This window comes from Lissotriton helveticus, chromosome 10, assembly GCF_964261635.1.
Source record: "Lissotriton helveticus chromosome 10, aLisHel1.1, whole genome shotgun sequence".
Taxonomy (NCBI): Eukaryota; Metazoa; Chordata; class Amphibia; order Caudata; family Salamandridae; genus Lissotriton; species Lissotriton helveticus.
In genome coordinates, this window is record NC_136071.1 from 1215363219 (window position 1) to 1215388889 (window position 25671).

The 25671-nt window shown below is 44.0% G+C and overlaps 1 pseudogene; it reads right to left on the bottom strand.

The window, feature by feature from the left end:
- Window positions 1–18977: 18977 nt before the first annotated feature.
- The window catches only part of LOC144784225 (vomeronasal type-2 receptor 26-like), a 187740-nt pseudogene continuing 181046 nt past the window's right edge, over window positions 18978–25671 (bottom strand).

Genomic DNA, 25671 nt, shown 5'->3' on the forward strand with positions numbered 1-25671 from the left:
TGGCTAAAGTGCGTACAGTGGGGGTGTCGTCTTGCAGCAATAAATACATTGGAAAGTTTTATTCATTCATTTGTAAGAAACTAAAACGTCTATTAATTGGCTGGGGGTTCGGGGGCATTTATTTCATAATTTAGAAGCATAATCATAATAGTTGCAATCAGATTTCCTATATGCATACCGTATGTGTGCGTCATAAATGGGGTTATACATCAGCAACGAAAATATAATACACCGCACATTTGTAATCAACATTTTTAACGGGACCCTTTCACAATGTTCGTCGAGTGAACTCTCCTTGTCTTTTCTAGCCAAGTGTACGAAGGATCATATAAGTCTCAGAACATCAAGTTTGTATTAGTGCGAAGGAACACCACGAGGTGTTCGTAAGTTCCTATTGATACCAGCGCCATTTTGGGCGGGGCCGGCTCAGTCCGGAAGTAGCATCAGGGAAAAATGTTTCCTACAACCGGCAGTTGGACCAGAGTCCTTTTCGGCAGTTCTAGAATTCATGCTAACAGAAGGAGTGGCAATGTCATGCTTGTTTCGTTAGTGATCAAGGCAGTCGTCCCTTACCGGAAGCCTGCAGGGGCCGAAGGCTCCGCCGGGGACCTTTGTACAATCTTCAAGGCTGCGGAGATGCTGTCGGAGATGGGGGCTCGTGCCCCAGTGGGCAAGTGTCCGAGTCATATTGCTGGTCAAAGTTACTCTAGCGGCCGGGGCCCGCCTTCCAGCGGACCCAGACGCCATTTTGAGGCCCTCCAGGGGCCACTCTCGTCGAGTTTACAAGAGTGGAAGAGATCCTTCGGAGTGAAAGGAAGAGGGCTCTGTTTTGTGAAAGCAGGACGTTCGGCTGGGGTGCAGCTGTGATGCCCCCACCTGGGGGGGGGGGGCGAGGGAGACTCGTTCGCGCCGTCTCCTTCTTCCGGTGCACCCCTTGCTGCTCTTTTTCATCGGCCCGCACGAAGGTCTCTCCCCATCCGGTGCTCCCCAAGTCTCGTGCTCAGTGCTGTGGGAGTATGGCCATCTGTGGCGCACACTCGGTGCTGCGCAAGTATCGGTGCAGTCATTGCATATTCGGTGCTCCGAAAATATGGGCACCATTGCACGTTCGGTGCTGCGCAAGTATTGGGGCACCATCGCCTGACTGGGGGTGTTCGGCGTTGGGCCGGGGGCTGGGAGACCTCCTATCGGTGGAGGTGGGAGAGGCTCGTCCGCGTCGCCTCTCCCTCCCAGCCCGACCTGGACGCATTCCTGCAGAGGTGTGGACAGGGCATCCCGCCGCCCAGAGCTGCTGCCGTTGTTACGGAAGGGAAAAGAAAGAGGTGCCTCGTTCTTCTCTGGACATGTGGCGGGACTACTTAAGTCTATCCAGGCCCGTTGCGGCTGGGCCGAGGAGGCATGTGGCGGGACTACCGGCAACTACCTAGGGCCTTTGCTGCTGGACTCCGCTGGCCCCTGCCTCTCCTCCGGCTTCCCCATATGTTAAGATTTCCTGACCAAGAGTTGGCAGCGGGGCCCGCCTTATATGGGTTGCCGCTGGTTGGGCGTAGCCGTAACCCTGCCCTACTTTGGAAGGTTCCAGAATGTGGGGGGGGGCGAATGTTCTATTGACTTTCATGTTCTACAGTTTACCGTTCTTGTTTTTCTAGCGTTATTGTGTTTTCCCTTGCCTGTTATGTTAAAATAAAAGTTCGTGTTTATCAGTGGCTTACTGATTTCGTTTCCCATTTCTTTCTTTCCAGGTTGTTTCATGCTAAAATTTCTATTAACATAGTTTATGTAACATGGAAGCACGTGCAGGGGGATGACGCAGATTCATATATTACGTACACACAAACTCAGACGGGGGGTAGTAGAAAAGTATGACACGCAAGATCCGAAGACAAACATAAAACAGTGATTATTTGGCCAAAATTATCTTTTTCCGTCTGTTAACTTAGAACTAGGCTGGGTTCCCGTTTTTATATTGTCCGACCTAGGAAAACTCGAACATGCCGCTGAAATCGTTCTGGCGGAACCTGTGCCATCGGGCATAATCAAACGTGGTGGTTCTATCTGGTCTGTCCGTGCGAGTCAGATTTTTCTTTGTCTCGCGCTTTTTCTCATTCTGCTGGCCTGTCATTCCTGTCGGCCCTTTGCCTTTACTCACGCTCAGTAGAGTCGGGCATTGGGCTTTCCAGTGTCCGACATATCTACAAAAAGCGCATTGGTCTGGCCCTAAGTCTGGCCGTCTTTTGCGTAGTGTCGGGGGATAACTTTTGGGTAGCGGTGTCCCGGGGTTGTCCTGTCGGTATATTTCTCTACCTGGTTTGTCCTCGTCTTTTCTCTGTCGTTGCATAGCCTCTCTGCGCCACATACCGAGACTGTCGAGCATAATAGGCGTTGTCTTATTATTGCGAAGGGCTATTTCCAACGTTTCTATTTTATCAAGGTCAAAGGATCCTGCCAGTGGCCACTGTTTGTCTTGACTTTCTTTGGTATACCTGTGCCACAATTTATTATAGGCTATGGTAACTAATCCATAGTTTATGAACATGTCCTTATTAGGGGTGCCTTCTAGTGGAGCTATATGGTCCACCTCTAATACACGGTCCGGGCTGAACCAATTATCAATCAATGGGGAGAAGACAGACATGACGGCTCGTAACGAGGGACTAAAGGGACTAAAAAGTCAGCACTGCCTATCTTATCACTAGGTGCAAAGACTAGACAGAATATTCCTATTCTTCGTTGTTTGCAGGCAGTGAATACCTCATGAACAAAAATAAAAAAGAGTAACCAATAACGAGGAACAATCAAACAATCAAATAAATAAATAAGATAGAGAAAGGACAATGGGGAGAGTAAGTAGGGCGCAAAAGTCTGCGTCCTCTACCCTTTCACTAACCGCAAAGAGGAATCTGTTGTTTCCGGTTTGCAGACAGAGAATCTCCAGAAGACAATCTGCGAACAGTAGTTCGGGGTTAAAGAACCTAGTTAATCAGTGAGGGAGAGGGGAGTCTCCCAAAAACCGTTAAGAAATAATAGAGTCAGTGGGGGAGAAAGATAGGCGCGATGGTTACGTTACCTATCCTTCACCGTTTGCAAAAGAGAAGGAGCCTACTGTTTCTCCGTGTGCAGACAGTGAATCTCCAAATAGGTCAAAAAAAGAGTAATACTAGTATTTTTTTTTTATACAATCAAGCAATCAAGCAATCATTTCGCAGCTTGTCGTGATTACACGACCTTACCCGAACCGTGTGGACAGTTTCTTGTCTTCCGAATCCAGCGCCCGTTCGTCCTTTTTTTCTCGTATTTCTCACGGCACTCCTAATGGTCCCCAGTCAGGACCGTAGATCACTCGAGAGAGGTCTGTTCGGAACTAGTGAAGTTCGGATGATCGGCTGCCAGACGAGGGTCTATTGGGCAAGAGCTCTCCCGATCGTTGCAGTCGTTCACTCTGTCGTCGGGACCTCTCCCACTGGATCCACGAGTCGCTGATGGGCCCCACGCTTGGGACGCCAATTGTTAAAACAATTTAGTCGGGTCGGGGACAATCGATATTTGCCCGGCGGTATTGCCTCTGTGACCCTCTAGTTATTTAATCAATGAAGAGGCAGGCGCTGGAGACTGGAAAGCAGGAAACAAGGTTTTTATTCACTCCGGAGGAGAACACAGCAAAACGGACAGCAGGTATCGTTCTGAGGTGCTCTAGCTTATGTTTTAGGCCTGGCCCCTTATATACAGTGTTTGCGGTTTTTATTACAGTTTACATACATATGATAAAGCTTTGATGTACGGAAAGACATTCCCGGAATCCCCCCTCCGGGCCCGTTCCCACACACATTTACAGTTGAAGTCCCCACCCTAGTCACAACAGGTGATGAGTATCGCGCAGCTGGATATTCCGCCGATTCATGGAATGTGGGGGTCGATCGGATCTCATGGGGAGGGGGCTTTGATCAACCCGGGGATCCTTTGATGGGGGAAGCTTTCTATTGTGCGGGGAGGGGCAAGGAATAGTATCGGCAGAGCTGGGTGTCGGCCTGGGAACGGGGAAGACAAACGGGCACACGGGGAAAAGGGGGTTTGCATCTAAGGGCCGGGGATCATGAAAGGGAAGAAGGGAGGTGTCGCGCTGGGAACAGGATGAGGGCCTGGGGCAGAGCAGCGCCGAAGAGGGGTTTATGATTCAAGGCAGGTGCAAGCAGGGGGTTGGTCAGCGTGCAGGCTTAGTGAGGGCGAAGGGCTATGTCAGGGGCCAGCGGCATGCAAAAGGGTTCGTTCTGATCAGGGCATCTTAAAATGGCGGGTGCGCACGACAAAAGTGTGGCATCAGGGGAAGAGGCAAGATGGCGCAGATAATGTTCACCAAACCGTACTAATTTTCAACAATCTGGTATTACCGAAATGGATGGAACACCGTGCGTTTTTGTGTAAATGAAAGCAAAGACTGTACCCCAAGTGTCACAGTCCTCAATGTGTGGTGCGATTCCCATTGGAAGACAGATAGTCAGAATCCTGTGTTTTTCTAGCGGGGTGGTGTCAGGAAACACCGCCTCTATTTGGGTGATTTTCTGTGCCAACCAGAATGGTATTTGTTCCCGTTTAGCCGGTACTTTACCTAGGCAGGACTGGATGTTCTGTGGTGTAATTTTATTTGTGTTCCCCTGGTGAGGGGTCAGCTGTGGAATTTTAATTGCTGGCTGAATTGTTGAAGTCCGCATCACATACTGGACTAATTGTCTATGTATTTTTATTAATTGTTTTAGCTGTGTTAAAAGCTCTGCTACAGACATCCCGTCGATGTCTGGATGTGGTGTGTATCCGGCTAGGACCGGCCACGTTGCTCCTGGTCCACCTAAAGGACCGAGCCTGGTGATGTGATTATTATGTTTTAGGGCGCCATTAAATAAGAGCAAATGCTCTTGAAATTTAAGTGGTACTTCCACCTCCTCGAAAGGAGTGTACATTTCAGGAGGTTCCTCTATTTTGTAATAGTGGAAGTACTTTGTTACAGGATTTGCTGCTGGAAAATTTATCCATGAATAGTATACCTCTGTCTGCCGATATTCGTGTGCCTCAATTACGAATATGACTGTGCCACCTCTAGGTGTCAGTCCATTTTCTATAAGTTTTATGGTTATAGATTTCCTTTTGATGACCGGGATGAGTATTATATCCGGGTCTGCGTCTTGCATAGTAGCATCAGCTGCTGCGAGTTCAGTTGCTATTCTAACTGCCTCTCTTTCATCTTCACTGTCCATTTTACCGACAGGAAGGTTATTTCTTTTGTTTGCAGATCAGGTTTCTTATGGAAACAAAGATTAGATGCACAATATTTTCGAACAGTGTATCCTTCAACGTTGACTAAACCAAGAACCATACATAGGAGTTCCCTCCTGCGAGGTCTGGCGGATATTATCTTTTACCCACTCCAGACGTCTTTGGAGTATTATGGGAAAAGGGGTCTGAGTGAGAAAGCACGACTGAGTTACTCTAAATGTCTTACGTTAGTTTTATCGCCCTTTCCAAACGCGTTGGGCGCCATGTAGTGTAGTTCCTATCATCCCAATAGACTCTGCGCCATGGAATAATACCTTCAATTGTAAAGGCCTAGACCAGACGTTAACTAGGTCTACTACTGTCGATATTAGACTTAAAGTTTTGGGTTTGCCAGCTTAGCTCAGAGTTCACTAGAAACTTTCTCGAATGTTCAGGAAAGAATTAACTTCCCTGATTAGACAAGAAGGGATTTAGTTTCTGACAACCATAGAACATGACAACTTTGCTCTCCCCTAATCAAGAGTCTATCTCGAGAGTCGTGTGAACAAAAGGCAATTTATTTTACTCAGTCAGTACGTGCATTCTTAGTCTCATCAGATTGTAGAGAAAAGGAAGAGACGGGCGTGTTCAATAAAAAGGTGTTATTTATTGATCAGTCTCTTTTCTCATACAAGAGAAATGGATCGATATTATTGCAATACTTATAGTTAAGTAAAGTGCATACATTAAAAGCAATAGTATAAAATAATACTGTAAAAACATTGATATGGTTTCTAAGCCATAAGATGTTTTAAATGAATAAAATATATTACATACACATATACATTTGACTAAACGTACTCAACTGGTGTTTCTAAATACGCCTACCCCGTGTACCTGACCTAAGCCTAATGCGTGGGCGGGAATAGAAAGTTACAGTTTAAGTTAAGTTTGTTTTTGCCAAGTGGATAACTAAAGAATTCTCTGTGAGGGGTTATTCAGTTCTGTACCTGGAAGTTAGGATGAATGAGGGATGGTATCTCTCTCTCTGCTCTCGATATTCCAGGCTGCCTGCGAGGGCTACCCGGAAGCGCCGGTGCTGGATTTCTCGGCAGGAGAAAGCAGCGCGTCTCGTTCTCAGCGCGTCAGGAAGGCGGGGCTGCGCCAGCGGGGTCTGCTCTGCTCTGGGCTTCGGCAAGTATGGCTGCTCCGTCTCGTCACCACCGCGTGTGTTTGCATAGGGCAATATCGGTAATATTTATACCTTTAAGGTGCCGAGATTGACGTAAGGATGGACATAGATACGTCAATAAGGATGTCATACGACTTGCTCGTTAGCACATTCTTTTGCTGAAGTTCTCGGTGAAATCAAAACAATGGCCGCAGGGTTTTGCCCAGGTTGTCATAGGTTTGATTTGTTATGAGAACTCCGTATGCCTTACCAGGGGCTGGAGGAATATCGCTTGTCTAATTAGATCGCAAGCGTTATGACCTAATCAGATAACACGTTCCTGTGCCGTAGTGTGACTGCGTCAGATAACGGTATCTGCATCATGGGGGTTTTCTGCCTCATGGGCTGACTGCTAGTTAACTTGTTGGTTTGTTAACCAGAATAGGGTCAGGAATAGGGGGATCGATTCAGAACCTATAGGAATACATCACAATATCTTGAAGCCTAATACTTTGCAAGTCTAGTTTTTCAGGACCTAGCAGTGTGGGCCAACTTCCTGGACCTTATTCTGTGGAATCAATCTGGTTTCCAAACATGCCAGGGCATGTTGTCAAATCGAACTGCCCTCAATATTTATATGAGATCCACCCTTACCTCCAAAGCCACGTTTTTTAATTGTTTTGTGGACTTAAAGCTGCGTTTCATAGGTCCCAGGTGACTTATTATGGCAGTAATTAGTGCAAGCTGGAATCCCAAGCAATATTCTAAAAGCAGTTGAACTTTTATGAATTGAACCTGGCTCAAGGTGAGGTTGGGAGATGGTACCAAACCCTCACAGAAGATACAGACAACTAAGGACTTGAAGCAGGGTGTGTTCTTTTCTTACCCCAGTGTTTTTCAACATATACATTGCAGACCTACCTCGTTCTCTAAACACCTTAAAAGCTCACCCCTCCAAAACTTGCTGGTTCACCCTCGATGCACATCCTGCTCGCGGACGACTTGCTACTAATGGGTCAACCCCAGTAGGCTTACAGCGCCTTTTAAACATCCTTTTCTCTTACATATAGCTTAAGAAATTAGAAGTGAGCGTCTCAGCAGTTGCGCGAGCGTGCCGATCAAGACGGCCACCTCCCGCTGAGCTGCAGAGTAGGTGCACGTTATCGACAATTTGCTCAATAATAAGGCTTGCTTTACTATTTTAAAAGTAATGAGGAGGTTTCTTTTGGTAAGCACTCTCTGGCTATTACCTTATTGTGCCTTTTCCTGATGGTTAGGTGGAACAACATGAGGTGAGCTGCTCTACGGTGTCCTGAGAGCTGGTGCTGCTGAATCTTCCTTCAGGAGGGTGGAGTGACTTCTAGGAAAGGGCACAGCTGTGGTATGGCCACTCCCACTGCTGGTTTTAGCTACTGCACATCCCTTATTCAGGTAAAATTTTTACTCCTGCCTACCTGTTACTCAAGAAATATTGTGACAACCTAGCTCTTTTATTTTTATATTTATTTTTGGGATATGGATGGCAAAAATTCTCAAACTGTGCCTACTAACCGAAATTTAAATAACTCTCCTACACCAGTTTAGTCTAAATTTGTGGATATTAACGAGCCTTCATGATCTACTTTACTAGGGGAATTGTAAGCTGTGCATTCCAACACAGATAATGGCTAAAATTAAAAATCTGGGAAAAGTTATGGCTGGTCTTTCCATCAAAATTTCTGACAATGCTATTAAAATTCAGGATAATACATCTAAAATTGACCATCTTCTACCTATTGCAGCTAAAATAGTACCAATTAATACATTATTACTGGACATAGAAAACTGCAGTCGGCAATGTAATCTGCACATTTTTTATTTACCAGCGGATGTGTAAGGTGATGACAGCAGGTTATATTTAGAAAACTTATTACCTGGTCTTTTACATATACAATTTCCTGAAAAATGTTAGATTGATAAAGCACATAGAATTCTTTCTCATCGTAATGCAAGACAAGATAAGCCTTGTCAAATGATTTTCAAAGTTTGCATCATCACCATTTAGTTTTGAAATGAAAGACTGCCAGAGAGATTACTTCTTTAAAGGGAGATAACATTTTTATTCATCAAGATTTTGCTAAGGAAACTGTCAACATTCTCAGGGAATTCAATGGTCTTCAACTGAGAAATTCTGGTTATATATATGTTTTTTTTATCTGTCCACTATGCGAATATGGAAAGATGGGACTTCTAAGTCTTTTCAGCAACCAGATGATCTTCGTTGCTTCTTGGCTCAACATTCACAGTCCTCCAGGGAAAAAAATGAGATGGATACCTGACCTTAGTGATATTTGAATTTCTGTTTTGCTAGCCTTTTGATTAGATTATTTTATAAGGGCATGTAAAGTAAAGTTATTCTTGGCATGCATGTGTGCAATTCAAGAGGACTATTTATGTTACTATGTTGTCTAATGTTTATTTTTTTGTGTCAGTCTGTGTCCTTCTTTTCTTCTGTTTAAGAGTGTTAGAGCTACATTTCTTGTTTAAATCAATCTAACACATCAATCTTTTTATCTATCTTTGTTCTTTTTTCATAATGTCTAGCGTTAACGGTATTAATATTGTTTCATTCAATGTTAAAGGTTTACTGCACCCTGTCAAACACACTAAGGTTTTAGATTATTTAGCTAGGCATACAGCAGTTACATGTTTACTCATGTAGATGTTACAGTTTTATCTTACATGAATAAAAAATGGGTGGGTACTATTATTTCATCTCTGGCTCTCAATAGGAAAAATGCAGTTGTAATTCTTTTTGTAAAAAAATAACATGTTCAGATTTTGCATAAACGTTCTGATTCTGATGGTTGTTTCATTACAGCCAATATTAAAATTGACACTAAGGTTTAACACCTGATTAATGTATATGGTTCTAAAAATGATGATCCTGATTTTTGGTCCAGATTTACATCAGAAGTTCTAAAATTGGGTAATGATCCTCTGATTATTGGAGGGGATTTTAATCGTATTTCTGAACCATTACTGGATATAATCTCTCAAACCAAATTCCGTCTTCCAAAAACTTTTTTTAATCTCAAATCCTTCTTTAAAACTATTTAAATGGTAGATGTTTGCTTTTTTTTCTAATATACATTATTCTTATTCTAGACTTGAATTAAAAAAAAGAAAATTATAGTCTAATATCCTTAATTTTTATTCCCACTGTTCAGAATATAGATATTTCTGACCATGTACTAATATCATGCTTTTTATCTTGCAACTTCCGTCAACATGGTCAAGGTTGTTGGTGCATGAACACCAATATTGTTCTTAATGACAAAAATAAGCCAAAGTCTGCAATTGATGAGTATTTTTCATTCAACCCTGAAGGTTCTACGTCTATCACTAATCAATGGGATGCATTTAAACATATATCAGAGGAGAAAGTACTTCCATTATGGCACATGAAAATAAAATATTTAATACTAAAATTAAAGACTTGGATAAACAAATTAGCCAAATATGAACGTCTATATATTACCTCTAATAACATCAAATATAAGCCACAAATGCAGAAATGTCGTTATGAATTGAACTCTGTTTTAAGCAATAGAGCGGCATACAAATCTCTAATAACAAAGATACATTTTGATTTAGTGCCAATAGATCCGATCGACCTTTTGCAAACTATCACTGTATAAAAAAAAGAAATAATGCTATTCACCCTCCAAATGGTTTATTTGATTTATCTCACAGTTACATAATTAAGGAATTTATGCAATATCATTCAGATGTATATAATAAACCATCTACTAATGATATAGTGCATATTGATAATTTTTTGAAAGGCTGTGGTTTACCTAAGATTTTGCAAGCAAATGCAACTAAATTGGATCTTCCTATTACTTTAGATGAAATATTTTCAGCAAATAAATTTCTGAAGACAAACAAATCTCCAGGTCTAGATGGTATTTCACTGGAATTTCATAAGGAATTTTCACCTCAGGTTTCATCGCATCTGCTTTCCTTGTTTTCTTAGTTTAATAATACCGGGTCTACTTCGAGGTTGTTAACTGATGCGATAATTAAAGTCTTCTCCAAACCGGATAAAGACCCTTCTCTGGTTACAAATGATTACTCTATTTCTTTAAGAAATCAAGATTGTAAACTCTATGATAAAATGCTTGTGACTAGATTAGCTAGTGTACTTCCTCATATTATACATGTGGAAAAGTCTGGCTTTATGAAAAATAAACATTCAACAAATAATGCTAAATTAATATTTTATGCTATTGATGCTGGATCATTATTGCCATTTCCAGCAGGAGCTCTAGCATGAGATGCGGAAAAGGCTTTTGATAAAATTCCTTAGCAATACCTTTTTTGCACCTTGTATGCTTTCCATTTTGGTATATTGTTTGTTAGTATGATGTCAGCTCTCTACTCTAGTCGGTCTCCCATACATTTTTCTTCTTTAGGAAACCTAGGAAATGTTGGCCGTTATCTCCTTAACATTTTCTTCTTGCAATTGAACATTTATTAACTGCTATTTTAAATTGTATAGAAAAAAATGGTCCTTCTTGTGTTTCTCTCAGTGGGGAAGATTGGATGCAATTAAAATGATTGTAGCTTCTAAACTTTTTTATCTTTTTCCAATGTTAGCTATTCAACTCCCTCCTAAATGTTATAAGACTTTTAACAAATGTTTCCCTAAATTAATTTGGAAGAACAAATCTCCCGGGTTAATTTATAAAAAAATGAAATTGTCTAAAAACAATGGGTTTGGTTTACCAGATTTACTTGTGTATAATAAAGCTTTTATGTTAAAACAAAGTATTTTTTATGGTTACAGCATTTAGAAACCTAATAATTAACCCTAATGGCTTTGTTACAACAAAGATTTCATTTGCAACCGTCAGATATTGTTAAATATGAATTGCTCTAACTCTATTCTTAATTCATTCCTGAATAACTTTCCTTCAATAAATTCTTCTGATTTAGAAGTCTATCTTCAAACAATTGCATCTTCAACCCATATGGTGTCATTGTTATATAAAACAATTAAAGAATTCTGATCGGGTAATGTCAATTTTCTTTCTGCCTTTTGGAATAAAGAATTAGATTTGTCTTTATCTGTTGGTATATGGAGGAAGATTTGGTTGAATTTTGTCTCGGGATGGTCGCATGTAACTTTATATCAAACTAATTCCTTTATACTTTTTAATTGTCTATAGACCACCTTAAAATTATATAATGCAACACTTTTAAATTCTTCCACTGTTTGGAACTGTTCTTAAAAATAGGTTTGTTAAGACATATGTTATATGAGTGTCATATTGTTAAGAAGTTCTGAGATGAAGTTTGGCAGATAATTACTCATAATATTGCATGTTATAGATACTTTATCATATAGAATAGTTATTTGTAAACCCTTTTCTCTCTGCACTCAAATGTCTCTGCTGAACAATGAACTTTTTGTTTTCCTCGTTTCCACAGCTTTAAAGTAAATTACTACTAATTGGAAAGATACCTTATTAATATCAGTTCATAGGTGGTGGGATTGGATAATTTTTACTAGAAGTGGTGCTAATTTGACATTATCTGGTATCTTCTATAATACTCTGAATTATTAAAATGTTCAATCAATCAGGGAGGAAATTGTAAGCGCGCTACTCACCCGTGAGTACTGTGAAAATCTATTGATGATTATTTGAATTTGAATTGTTAGTAAGTGTTAGTATAGAATAACTTTCTATGGTTAGGCTTAACACTTAACTTAGTAGCTCTAATAAGCTGCAGATACAGAATTATAATGTTGTTCTTTTCATTTCTTTTACAGTGATACGATTTTTGTGTTATAGGTACTTTTTAAATATATTCTTGATGCTTATTTATAAATTATAATGTTTATCTACTTACATATTGTTATATTGGATTAACATGTGTACCTTTTCGGAATTCTTTTTGGGAGGTTTTCTGTTATCAAAAACTGAATAAAAAATATTTTGAACATAGAAATGACCCTCTCTAAAGCTAAAGTAGTAAATTTCACGATGAAATGTTGACCTCCAGGGCCTAATCCACGGCTGATCTCTCCTTGAGTGCAACTCACATTGTAAATATCTTGGAGGGATTTGATTCTGGAGGGTCCTCCATCCCACACAGGGAGAGCATGTAGTTAAATTCTGCCTCTTTAACAACAGGATTTCGGCAGCATCGCCTTGCATGATCCCATCCTTGGTCCTCTGCAGAAGGTGACGGTAGCCAAACTTCTGTACACCTTAGCCATATGGATTCAAAATTGTGGGAGGAAAAATGTTTTTTTTTTAGATTTACTAACAGTTAAGACCTGACGCTCAGTTGTTAAATTGCCTAACCACACATCACAGGCCCAGGTGTTCCTTGAATGTGGCCTCACAAAAGCATTGCTAGTCTATTAAAAAAGCCTTCTTGAAAATCTGTCAATTCTTCCACCAGGCTGATAACAACACTGTGACATCTCGGGTGATACATGCAGAAAATACATTGAGGCAACTCAAAAGAGGTGCTCTAAATGATATAATATAATTTCGCCTTGAAAATATCATTTGGAACTTGAAAAGCTTGCCTAAATAATTTAAGAGAAGTATCAATTTTAACACCAATGCACTTCCCTTGTAGGACAACACAGCACTCTGGCCATGAAGCAGCACACCAGACAAGTTTTTAACTCCTACAAACTTTTAAAACCTCAGTCTTACAACAGCCAAGGATACCCTTTTTATTTGAAGTTGTAATTTTCATTTGAAGTTGCAAAGAGAGTTGCTCCGCAGGTGGACAGTTCCATCTCCCACTGTGAAGCCCTTGCCTCTTTTTTCTTGGATAAAGTTAAAAAGATCTACCAGGCATTTCCAAGTACTGCACTACTTGTGATCCCTTCGAAGGGCTCCAGCAGCTGTCCAGCGCTGCACTCTCTTCCTACTCTCTCTGATGAGGAGTTTGCCAAATGGGCTCTGCGAGTCAAATCTGGTTCACCTGCAGATCCGCTAAGATCTGCCCTTTTCAGGGATGTTGCTTTTCAGGGACGCACAACAGTGTGCAGAGCATATGACCCGAGCTAATGTCCTCGATCCCACTCAGAATGGGTTCCGTGCTGGCCACAGCACGGAGACGGCCCTTCTGGCAATGGTTGAGCACTTGCGGACTGTGCTGGATGCAGGTCAAACGGCAGCGCTTATTTTATTAGATCTGAGCGCTGCCTTTGACACTGTCTCCCACCGCATCCTTCTACATCGCCTACAGGACATTGGCATTTGCGGATCAGCTCTGCAATGGTTCCGCTCCTTCCTCAGTGATCGCTCCTTCTGCGTTGCCACCCCTCCTTTCCAGTTCAAGTACCATCCTCTGGACCTGGGGGTCCCCCAGGGCTCCTCGCTGAGTCCCACGCTTTTTAATCTGTATGTGCAGCCGCTGGCTGAGGTCGCTAGGCAGTGGGACCTAACCATGGTCTCGTATGCCGACGATACTCAGCTAGCGGTTACGATCAGCGGGGATGCCGAGCAGGATGCCCCCAGGTTCCGTAATGGACTGAGAGAGGTGGCCAGCTGGATGAATAACAACTGTCTCCAGCTGAACGCAACAAAAACGGAGGTGATGATCGTTGGAAGGGATGCGGACCATTGGGGGGACAGATGGTGGCCACCGGAGCTGGGGCCGGCCCCTCCACCAGTCTTGGAGCTCAGGAACTTGGGAGTATGGCTCGACCACACTTTGAGCTTTGTGACCCATACCAAGAGAGTGGCGGCATGCTGTTTTGGGGTATTACGAGGGCTAAGACCTCTGCTCACATTTTTTGACGCTCCAACAAGACAGCTGGTCATCCAAGCAATGATTATCTCCCGGTTGGACTACGCTAGTTCTCTCCTTTTAGGAGTGAACCAAGCTGAGATCCTTCGTCTACAACGGGTACAGAACGCAGCGGCCAGGGCGGTGGTCGGTTTGCCAAGGACCTGCCCCACTTCTAACACTCTGCGGTCCTTGCACTGGCTACCGATTAAAAAGAGAATTCATTTTAAGGCCCTTAGCCTGGTTTTTAAAATCCTGCGAGAGTCGGCTCCAGAGATTGTCAATAAACTTATCTCTCCCTACGTTCCCACCCGTTCACTCAGGTCTCTTGGTCAATCCCTGGTGGTTGTCCCCCGCTTCAGACTCTGCCGGATGGGTGGACGCTCCTTTCGGGTGAAAGCCGCGATTCTTTGGAATGCACTCCCCTTGGAAATCCGTCTTTTGGATGACCTTTTATCTTTTCATAGGGCCCTGAAAACCTTTTTGTTTTAATTCTTCCTTTTCAACATTTCTGCTTCTTTGTTTGCTGGTTTTAGTGTTGTGTTATGTTTGCCTTTCCCTGCGCCAGGACGCTCCTTCGCTGGAGCAGCTGTGCGCATTAAAAATATAATTAACATAACATAACATAACATAATTCATGCAGACGGTTTTTGGTGACCAGTTCTCCCGGGATCAGATCCCTGTCTGGTCCAGGACAAAATAAGGGGACAAATGCAGGCTGTGGGGGGGGGGGGGAGGGGGTAGTACAGAGCTGATTGTTCACCTGTTAACTGTTTGCCTGGCATTACCTGCCTAAAGGGAAAAAAACTAATAAGATGTTCTTTTAGCCAAGTCAGAGGTAGAACTTGTAGACAAGCACTCATACAGGCCCGCAACCCAGAAAATACCGCTTTGAACATAAGGGTTGGTTAGTATGCACATTTGTAACTGGTGAAGGTGAAGGGCCAGTTGGTGAGTGTAAAACAATTACAGGTAAAAGAGACACAGGAAATTAAGCAGCTACCCCATTGGAAACACTTTCCTTACTGATATAATATGAAAAATTGTTGTTCTGAAAGCATTTATCCTTTTTAGCATGGACATATCTTACTGTGATGTTTTTAAAATAAATTTTGGTGTAATGGTTTTAATTAACTATGCACTTTACCGATACATCTAAATCTGGGTAGAGATAAGGGATAATTTCACTTGTTCATGATCCATTCAGTGCCAGGAGAGAGGGGGAGAGATAGAGCGGGAAATAGGGAGGGAGAGAGAAAGAGAGCTAGAGATAGAGAGAGAAAATAAAGAGAGAGAGAGAGATGAAGAGAGACAGAAAAGAAAAATGGAGAGAGAGAATAAAAAGATATATGGATAGAGACAATGAAAAGAGGGATGGAGACAGAGGGGGAGAGAAAGTGCTAATCTCTTTTTTGTGTGGCTCTTGACATGAGCACTGCCACTGATTCAATTACCGCTGGTGGTCGCCAGGTGGGGAGTATGCTGGTCCACCCATTGTAAGTCCAAAACTCAGTGATTTCTCATGTATTGTGCGTATAATCAGCGCTGTGAGTAGGTACTGCAGGATATGTCGCTTACAGGTCTTGGTTGAGTGTGGCATGTGGACAGCATTGTGCAGTGCTTACCAGGTTGCTCTTTGGATAGACCATGAGTTGCAGTACAGTTAGCAGGTGCTGTGACAGTGAAGCACAAGAATACACAATACCTGGACAATAGTTGTCACACTCTGCAGCCACGATGAGTTGACTTGTCATCAGTTTTGAGGTCCACCCTAATGTCATCAGGACAGAGCAGAGGAGGCAGGTATTTCAATGTCCTTGTGGGTCTACAGTATCATCACCCAGTAACTGTGCTTCCCTAAGGCTGGCCAACTCAGCACCTCACTAAGGGGGTCATTACGATGGTGGAAGGACCACCACCACCGGGCCAGCAATGGCGGTCCTCCCGCCATCACACAGGACTTTCTCACCACCCAATTAGGATGGCGGTGGGTACCACGGCAGACTCAAAGTCCGTCCGCCACTTCGCCGCCAAAGGCAATCGGTCCGATTGCCTCCCGGAAGGTGCAGGATGGCTAAAATGGTGACGGTGCCTAGCAGGCACCATCCACCAAAGTCGGATGTGTGTTAAAAATGCCTTTCCATGGCGGCTGTGCCAACGTGGAAAGGCTGGTGGGGATTGTGTTTGGGGTCCATTGCTGGCCCCCTCTGTGTTGGGGAGGGTGGTTGTGCACTGACCCCCTGCATTTCCCTGCTCAGAGTGGCAGGCACCGCAGGGAAATGCACTAAGTGGCACTTTCTCACTGCAAACGGTGCTGCAGCCAGCAGCACTGTCTGCAATGTTCAGGGCCCAGGATGTTCCCCGTAATGGGGGGCACATTTTAATTCACTTAGCGGGACCACTGCCTTACCGGCACCTGGTTCCCAGCATGCACTGATGGCGGGCTGGATGATGTCTGCCCGCCATCCTAATGAGTCCCTAAGACAGGCTCAGATGAAGGTGCTTCTATTGGGTTTATGAAACTCAACTTCCAGATACAACCCATGCCATCCGCCTGCAACAATATGCAGTTAAGGTGGTCTCTAAGTGACCGCATATTTGAGAAAGTGTTGACGCTATCTTATCAGATAATCTAAGACTCAGCACCTGTGCAGGATTGGAGATGGTGTTAATCTCAAGAACATATGAGTCTATGTCCCCAACAGATGACAGTGTGGCAGTAAGTAAATCAGCATTGTTTATTGAATAAACCTGCTACAAGCCTTTGAACCCATGAAGGTTTATCTAATAATAAAGTGTGATACAGAAGCCACATGTAATAGTTAGTCAAAATGCATGGAACATCAATACAGGCAATTTGTATGAGTCAAATGCAGCAAAGAGAAGGACATGAAGTCAAATCTCAGAGTAAACTACTCTACGTCATAATCAGTGCAAATCAAGTTCCACTGCAGGAGTACAGGCAGTAGGAGCCTTGGAATGAAGTAAATTCTTCCTTCGACATTAATAGCAGCATGTCAACAAATGATGCACATTTTGTCACATGTGATGAGAGAAGAAATGAAAACACACATCATGGCTGCTTTAGAATTCAAGATGGAGTTTAGGCCTAGTTTGCACCTAGTTCTGACAAGCACAGCAAAATATAGTTTTGCCAAGTGCAGTGTATTTCTTTTAGCGCAGAAATATAATGTTAGGCACACAGTTACTTAAATCAAAATCATCGCTCTCAACAGTAAAGCTTTGATCACTAGAACAACAAGCTGATAAAGTATTCAATAAGGATCACATGTTCGAGTCATTAAAACTTTGCTGTGTACAATACTAAGCTAATTGTGTGTAAATTATCAACTGTGACAATACACCAGAACAACATGACACCTATTTGCTTTTATACATTGGGCTCTGGTGGATTTTCTACCACAAAACTGAGTGCAGAATATTGGCCTGCAAAAATATCAAGTCAGAACAGCGTCTGCAGCTGTAATGTCAAGGTAAGTACATTGGCAAGTCAAGATATCAGTGCTGCACTGCACTCTGTGATGGAGTAAGGGCATGAATGTGGCACACTTAACAATATATGGTGTATTCCTGTCATTTCTCTGCACTGGCTCATAATGTCCTGACTAGCACCAATGAAGGCGCCCTTGCCCCATGGTGCAAGGGTGCCTGTGTGTTGAGTAGGGACTCTTCCTGCACAAAAACATTCCCCTGAGGAATTTTCCTCTTTCTGTGTGTGCTGCCGAGTACAGCACACAATAAAGTTGAAGCCACAGGGGATACACAGATATTTCTCCTTGTTTCGCCTCACCCGGGAAGGCATGGCAGTTCTGATGTATTCCCAGGTCTACTAGTATTGGTAAATCTGGGAATGCTTCAGAATCCATGGGAGGATACTTGGGAACAACCACTCATCCACACATGGAACCTTTTCCCAGGGCAGAGTAATGCAATGCATCGACTTGAGTTGCGTCACTTTGTATTTATCGTGCCACTCAGGGCCACGTAAGGTAGCCTTGCATGGCTTCATGAATCCCCCCTGTAATTTACATGGCCCTTGCTCCCACTTGAGTGGCCCAAGGGTGATTCAAAACCCATATAAATCTCCCTTAATATTTTTACCTCCACACTGATGTGCCTTGATGATATAAATGTTGTCAAGATACTTAGGGGCTGATTAGGATGGTGGAGACACTGACAGGCTGTTGGGGGCAGTCTCCCCGCCATCCAATGCAGCTTTTACACCCACCATATTTTGATGGTGGGTGGGGTGCAGGCGGGTGGAAATCCCAACTGCCATGCATCTGACGGGCTCCTTGAGCCCACCGATGCAGTGGAGGGCCTCTCAATCCCTAAAATGGTGGCGTTGCACACCAGGCACAGCCGTTTGAATTAGGATGGTCCCACCCTGCCAGCCTTTCGATATCGGTTCACCAGCCTCTAACAAGCCCTCCTACACCCCAGGCCCTTTTCATTTGGTGTGGGGGGCACCTATGGTGCCCCCAAATAGATCCCTGTACCAAATGACTGGCACTGCATGGTGCCTGTCACGTAGTACAGGGATGGGTTGCACATGAGTCTGTCCGACATCCAAATTAGGCCCATATATGTGAAGTTAAGAATAGTAAATCTAAATACACACTTATATGTGCCTAACTTGACGATATACTGCTATCCAATATTCTGCACTTGATATTGTTGCAGAACGATAATTTGTCACTCAGTATTGTGAGATACAACTATCCCAGTCCTGTAAGTCTCAGAGGGTCCCTTGTCTCCCCATTAGATATTCCTTGGTGTTATGCTCAGGCCTAAGGAGGATGATGTAGACTTTGGGGATGAAGATACAGCCCAGCAATCCAGCGCTAGAAGTCAGGATGGCGAAGATCTCCACGGCCACCATGTACCTGCCCTTGGTGCTCAGGTATGCTGGGATGAAGGAGACCCAGACGCTGCAGAACACCAGCATGCTGAAGGTGATAAACTGGGCCTCGTTGAAAGTAGCTGGTAACTTTCTAGCTATGGAGGCGACAACAAAACTCAGAAGAGCCATGAATCCCATATAACCAACCGCAGAGTAGAAGGCAACAGCAGAACCCTCGTTGCACTGTAAGATTATCTTCCCAGTTTCTGATCTGGTGTCAATGTCTGGGAACGGGGCAGAGCTGAGGAGCCACACAACACATATCACCACCTCCCCAAGTGAGCAGAAGAGCACCAAAAAGCTGGACACTCGTGGGTCCACCCACTTTCTGAGCTTGCTGCCCGGCTTTGTGGCGTTAAAGGCAATGATCACTGTGATAGTTTTGGCTAAACTGAAGAAACAGCAATAGTGAAAATCATCCCAAAGGCAGTTTGCCGGAGGAGGCAGGAAGTCTTTGAAGGACGTCCAATGAACAGAAGACAGCAGAGGAAGGACAGCAGGAGGGAGAAGAGGAGGATGTAGCTGAGATCTCTGTTATTGGCTTTTACCAGAGGTGTGTTCCGGTATTTAATAAAGACCCCCAGCACTCCAGCAGTGAGGAGGGAGAAGAAACTTGTAATGGAGGATAAGGCAACTCCCATTTGATCCTCATAAGCCAGGAACTCTATCACCCGTGGAATACAAGCATCTCTCTTCTGATTAGACCACTGATCTTCAGGGCATGCTAAGCAGTTTGCCATATCTGCAGGAAAAGAAAATTGTTCAGTATTACAGAAGATGCTTTCAAGTTGGGAGAGATGAGTGGAATGTGACACAGTATAGTTATTCATACCTGTCCTATGGCTAGATGTGTACCTTTTTGCGGGTGTACTGTCTGTGGAACATGCACACTGGGCCTTGGAAAGCCTTTACTAAAAATAGATATTGAGCCGGCATCTCCATTGAGGTGTCCAGAAGGACAGACATAGGCACAACTGCCAGCTTGCAGGAGTCGCCATACTGCTCTTGAGTGCCATCCCAAACCTAGGAGTAGTGCCAACATATTCTTGAAGTGATTGGCTGTAGGGTGTGGATACACTCATCCTGTCTATATACATGTATGTATTAGTCTTCAATGGTTCATGCACATGGGCAACAGGAAGATGCTCCTTTTCACAGAGGCATGTCCTCAGCCAATAAAAGAATATCTTTAGAGGAGGGATCATCTAGCAGCACCTGTAATGTAGGGGGCTGGCCCCTGCTTGGAAAAAGATTCTTATTGTATTTACCCTGGTGCTTCTGGTTTGGAAATGCAGACCCTTTTGCTACATTATGTGAATGTATCAATGTTTTAATCTAATCTCCTGAACTTACATAAGCCTCATTAACTTCAAGACCGCTCCTCTGCCGTATAGACACAATCTTGAAATGTCTCCACACTCTGTTCTTGCATCCCCATACCTCCATGCACAGCTCTTTGTTCTCTAATTAAGGTTTCCACTGTTAAATGTTGAACTATAAATAGATAAAAGTCATACTGTAAACAACAAAACAGTATTTAACACTTTAGCCGCTGCGGTTTTTTCGTGGCAGTGCAGCGGCTCCGCGGAGTGGGCGGGGCCGCGTCGGCCGTTGGACGTTCGCAGCACCAGCGAGGTAGTGCTTGAGATGGCCAACGGCCGACGGCAGCAGTTAAAGGGTTAGACTTTGAGGAAATGTACACATGCAATCCATACATTTTTTGCCAGAATGTTGTCTTCTCAAACACAAGTGGACTTTCTAATCTATATCAGCGTTGTAATTTGACTGACTTGTGCTATTCTTATTGTTCTTCTGTTGCTGTCAGACCTCCTCAGGTCGGGGAACGCCTTCGGTGAGTGTTACAGAGAGGAAGGAATCTTGCTCAGCTGGGCTGCTTTGACCTCAGATTCGAGAGTCCACGACTCTCATTTAGACTCTGATTGCATGTGTAGGTCTGAACTCCAATCCCAGTGCAAGCACATGTTTGTGGGATAATTATCACACCCTCAAAGTTTTCCTCTGATAAATTTTGACATAAACAATCAAAAATGCCATTTTGTTCTTTCTATGTGTGCGCTCCTCGTTTCGCAATTTTAATGCCCGCTCCTGCATGGCGCTGGCTTCATGTACATCTGGGGCAGCATCAAAAAAAGATGGGTGTTGCGGTGAATCACCCACAGCAACACGCATTGCACACCCCTTTCATGAAGATACCTGCATAAAAGGGTACCATATTTACAAAGTGGCGTTAAGCCACAAAAAGTGGCTTAACGCCACTTTTTAGATCTGATGCAGGGCAATGCACCACTGGAACATTGGTAAAAGTGACGTTCCAGTGGTGCAATACCCTTGTAAATATTCCCCATGGTTGCTTGATCAATTCTAATTTGAATCAATCCTATTGTGTATTTTCCAGAATAAAGAGTGTTGCTTTTTTGAGGAAACAAATCTTATTCTAGTAGATTTAGAACCAATTCCTCGTTTAAGGTTTGAATCTCGTAGTGCAGAAGATCATGGATTGACACATGTTGTGTGCTGCCTGTCCCGTAGCCACACAGGTGGGATGCTCTGTTCTGACTGGTGCCCCTGAAAGCTTTTCTTCAGAAGGGGGTTTTTGAGGCATTTTCGGAATTTCTTCTACTAATTGATGCATGGTTTACTTAAGTAGCATGGACCAAGTCACATGTGTAAACTAAAGAGGAAGGGGGCCAGAGTCACAAAGTTTAACTTAGACCTGACATTTAAGTTTAGATCTAAAGTCTATCTTTAGACCTGACATCAACGTGTAGACCTCAATTCTACATGTAGACCTGAAGTCTTACTCTACATCTGAATTCTAACTTAAGACCTTAAGTCTGAGGAACATATTTAATAGATTTTTGCATAGGGCAGTGCCGCAAACCTTTTGGGTGTGCTGCTCTACAGCAAAAGATAAGGGGAGGAATTCACAGTATCTACAAGATATAGCACATTCCTGTCCTTTCTGTCAGTGCTGGCACACAAACTGAAGCCAAGCGCCAATGCATGCACCCTTTCATAATGGTGTAAGGGAGTCTGTGTGTAAGGGAGAATGTCTCAGACAGTTGGGGGATAGACGGTATTACAAGCCGATCCCAAGCAACCCGACCGAACGCCTGAAATGCACCATTTCAGGAATGGTTGAGTCAGCTGAATGCCAGGACTGGATCAGCAAGAAGGAAGCTGAATTCCTAATAAAGAAAGATCCTAGGGTCCCATACTTCTATGTCCTCCCTAAAATTCACAAGGAGACTACACCTGTCCCTGGTCGCCCGATTGTGTCAGGGAGTGACTCAGTGCTTGTACCTCCTTCACAATTCTGTGATCATTTTTTACAACCTTTGGTCAAGCACATTCCATCTTACGTTCAGGATACCACTGACGTCCTACGATTGTTGGACGACTTTGAGGACTGTGTCCAGTTAGACTTCCTCATCACGCTGGACGTAGAGGCCCTCTACACCAACATCACACAGAGGGCCACACTAGGGGTGATTGAGGAGGTTCTTAATGCTGGCCAATGGACTTCACCTACTCCACCAGCATTTATCATGGAATGTGCAACAATGGCTCTCACGGAGAACTACTTCGAATTCAAGGGGCAACATTATCACCAGACACAGGGTACCTCGATGGGGAGCACATTTGCCCCCAGCGTGGCTTGCCTCTATATGGCTGACTTTGAGGGGAAACACATCCATCAGCAGACCAACCCCTACTATACCAACATTAAATTGTGGAAGAGATTCATAGATGATATCCTGATCTTCTGGGTCAGAAATAGGAATTCCTATGAGGAGTTCCTCATGTGGATCAACTCACTCAACCCTTTCCTCAACTTCACCATGACTGCCTCCTCCACCCAGATTTCATTCCTTGACCTTACGATTAAGATCGAGGATGGACGACTGAGCACCACCATGTTCAGAAAAGCCACTGACCGGAACAGTCTTCTCCATTTCACGAGTCACCACACCAAATCGCTGTGGGTAAATCTACCATTTGGGCAGTTCTTGAGGGTCAGGCGCAATTGTAGCTGTCTGACCGACTACAAAACCCAATCGATAGTCCTGTCCATAAATCTGGCTGACAGAGGCTACCCTACCAGGGAGATAGCAAAGGCCCGTAAGATAGCGCAGAACAACCACAGGGGAGGGCTCTTGGAAAGGAGGGTGCGAACCTCCGCAGAGGATGAACCCATAACATGTGTCACCATATTGACACCAGCCTCCAATGAAGTCAAGAAAATCCTAAAAAGCCACTGGCAGATCCTCAACACAGGGAGTCTCGCCCTAGACCCGCCCCAATTCTCATTCAAGAGGTCTAAGAACATTAAAGACATCCTGATCCAGACTAGACCCAAGCAAAAAACATCTAGGTCACAAACTAGTCTCTAGCATCTACCACCAGTCAATGGGTATTACCCGTGCGGAAGGTGCAGACCTTAAGTCTGAGGCACATATTTAATAGATTTTTGCATAGGGCAGTGCCGCAAACCTTTTGGGTGTGCTGCTCTACAGCAAAAGATAAGGGGAGGAATTCACAGTATCTACAAGATATAGCACATTCCTGTCCTTTCTGTCAGTGCTGGCACACAAACTGAAGCCAAGCGCCAATGCATGCACCCTTTCATAATGGTGTAAGGGAGTCTGTGTGTAAGGGAGAATGTCTCAGACAGTTGGGGGATAGACGGTATTACAAGCCGATCCCAAGCAACCCGACCGAACGCCTGAAATGCACCATTTCAGGAATGGTTGAGTCAGCTGAATGCCAGGACTGGATCAGCAAGAAGGAAGCTGAATTCCTAATAAAGAAAGATCCTAGGGTCCCATACTTCTATGTCCTCCCTAAAATTCACAAGGAGACTACACCTGTCCCTGGTCGCCCGATTGTGTCAGGGAGTGACTCAGTGCTTGTACCTCCTTCACAATTCTGTGATCATTTTTTACAACCTTTGGTCAAGCACATTCCATCTTACGTTCAGGATACCACTGACGTCCTACGATTGTTGGACGACTTTGAGGACTGTGTCCAGTTAGACTTCCTCATCACGCTGGACGTAGAGGCCCTCTACACCAACATCACACAGAGGGCCACACTAGGGGTGATTGAGGAGGTTCTTAATGCTGGCCAATGGACTTCACCTACTCCACCAGCATTTATCATGGAATGTGCAACAATGGCTCTCACGGAGAACTACTTCGAATTCAAGGGGCAACATTATCACCAGACACAGGGTACCTCGATGGGGAGCACATTTGCCCCCAGCGTGGCTTGCCTCTATATGGCTGACTTTGAGGGGAAACACATCCATCAGCAGACCAACCCCTACTATACCAACATTAAATTGTGGAAGAGATTCATAGATGATATCCTGATCTTCTGGGTCAGAAATAGGAATTCCTATGAGGAGTTCCTCATGTGGATCAACTCACTCAACCCTTTCCTCAACTTCACCATGACTGCCTCCTCCACCCAGATTTCATTCCTTGACCTTACGATTAAGATCGAGGATGGACGACTGAGCACCACCATGTTCAGAAAAGCCACTGACCGGAACAGTCTTCTCCATTTCACGAGTCACCACACCAAATCGCTGTGGGTAAATCTACCATTTGGGCAGTTCTTGAGGGTCAGGCGCAATTGTAGCTGTCTGACCGACTACAAAACCCAATCGATAGTCCTGTCCATAAATCTGGCTGACAGAGGCTACCCTACCAGGGAGATAGCAAAGGCCCGTAAGATAGCGCAGAACAACCACAGGGGAGGGCTCTTGGAAAGGAGGGTGCGAACCTCCGCAGAGGATGAACCCATAACATGTGTCACCATATTGACACCAGCCTCCAATGAAGTCAAGAAAATCCTAAAAAGCCACTGGCAGATCCTCAACACAGGGAGTCTCGCCCTAGACCCGCCTCAATTCTCATTCAAGAGGTCTAAGAACATTAAAGACATCCTGATCCAGACTAGACCCAAGCAAAAAACATCTAGGTCACAAACTAGTCTCTAGCATCTACCACCAGTCAATGGGTATTACCCGTGCGGAAGGTGCAGTGTGTGCACCTTTACAGCCATAAACAAAACAATCCAACTGACCGAGAATTTCCATTGGGAACTAAGGGGTCACACTAACTGCAATACCTCCATCTGCATCTACCTCCTGATATGCCCCTGCGGATTGTATTATGTGGGGATGACAACTCGTCCTATGAAGACACAACTTTCTGAGCACCGGAGTAACTTCCGGTGCAGGAAAAACAACACTAAGATGTGCAGGCACTTCATAGAACGGGGTCACACGGCTGATTCTTTGAAGTGGTTAATCTTGGAAGCTAACAACAGCTCCTCTAAGCAAAACCTGTTCTGAAAAGGAACAATGGTGGATACACCGCTTGGCCACTGATTCAACGGGGCTTAAAGAGGACATTCCGTGGAGCTCCCTCTAGGGGATCCATAACCGGCATCTGCAACCTTACTCAGGTCTCTCCTAGTCTATGGCACCCTGGCTAGA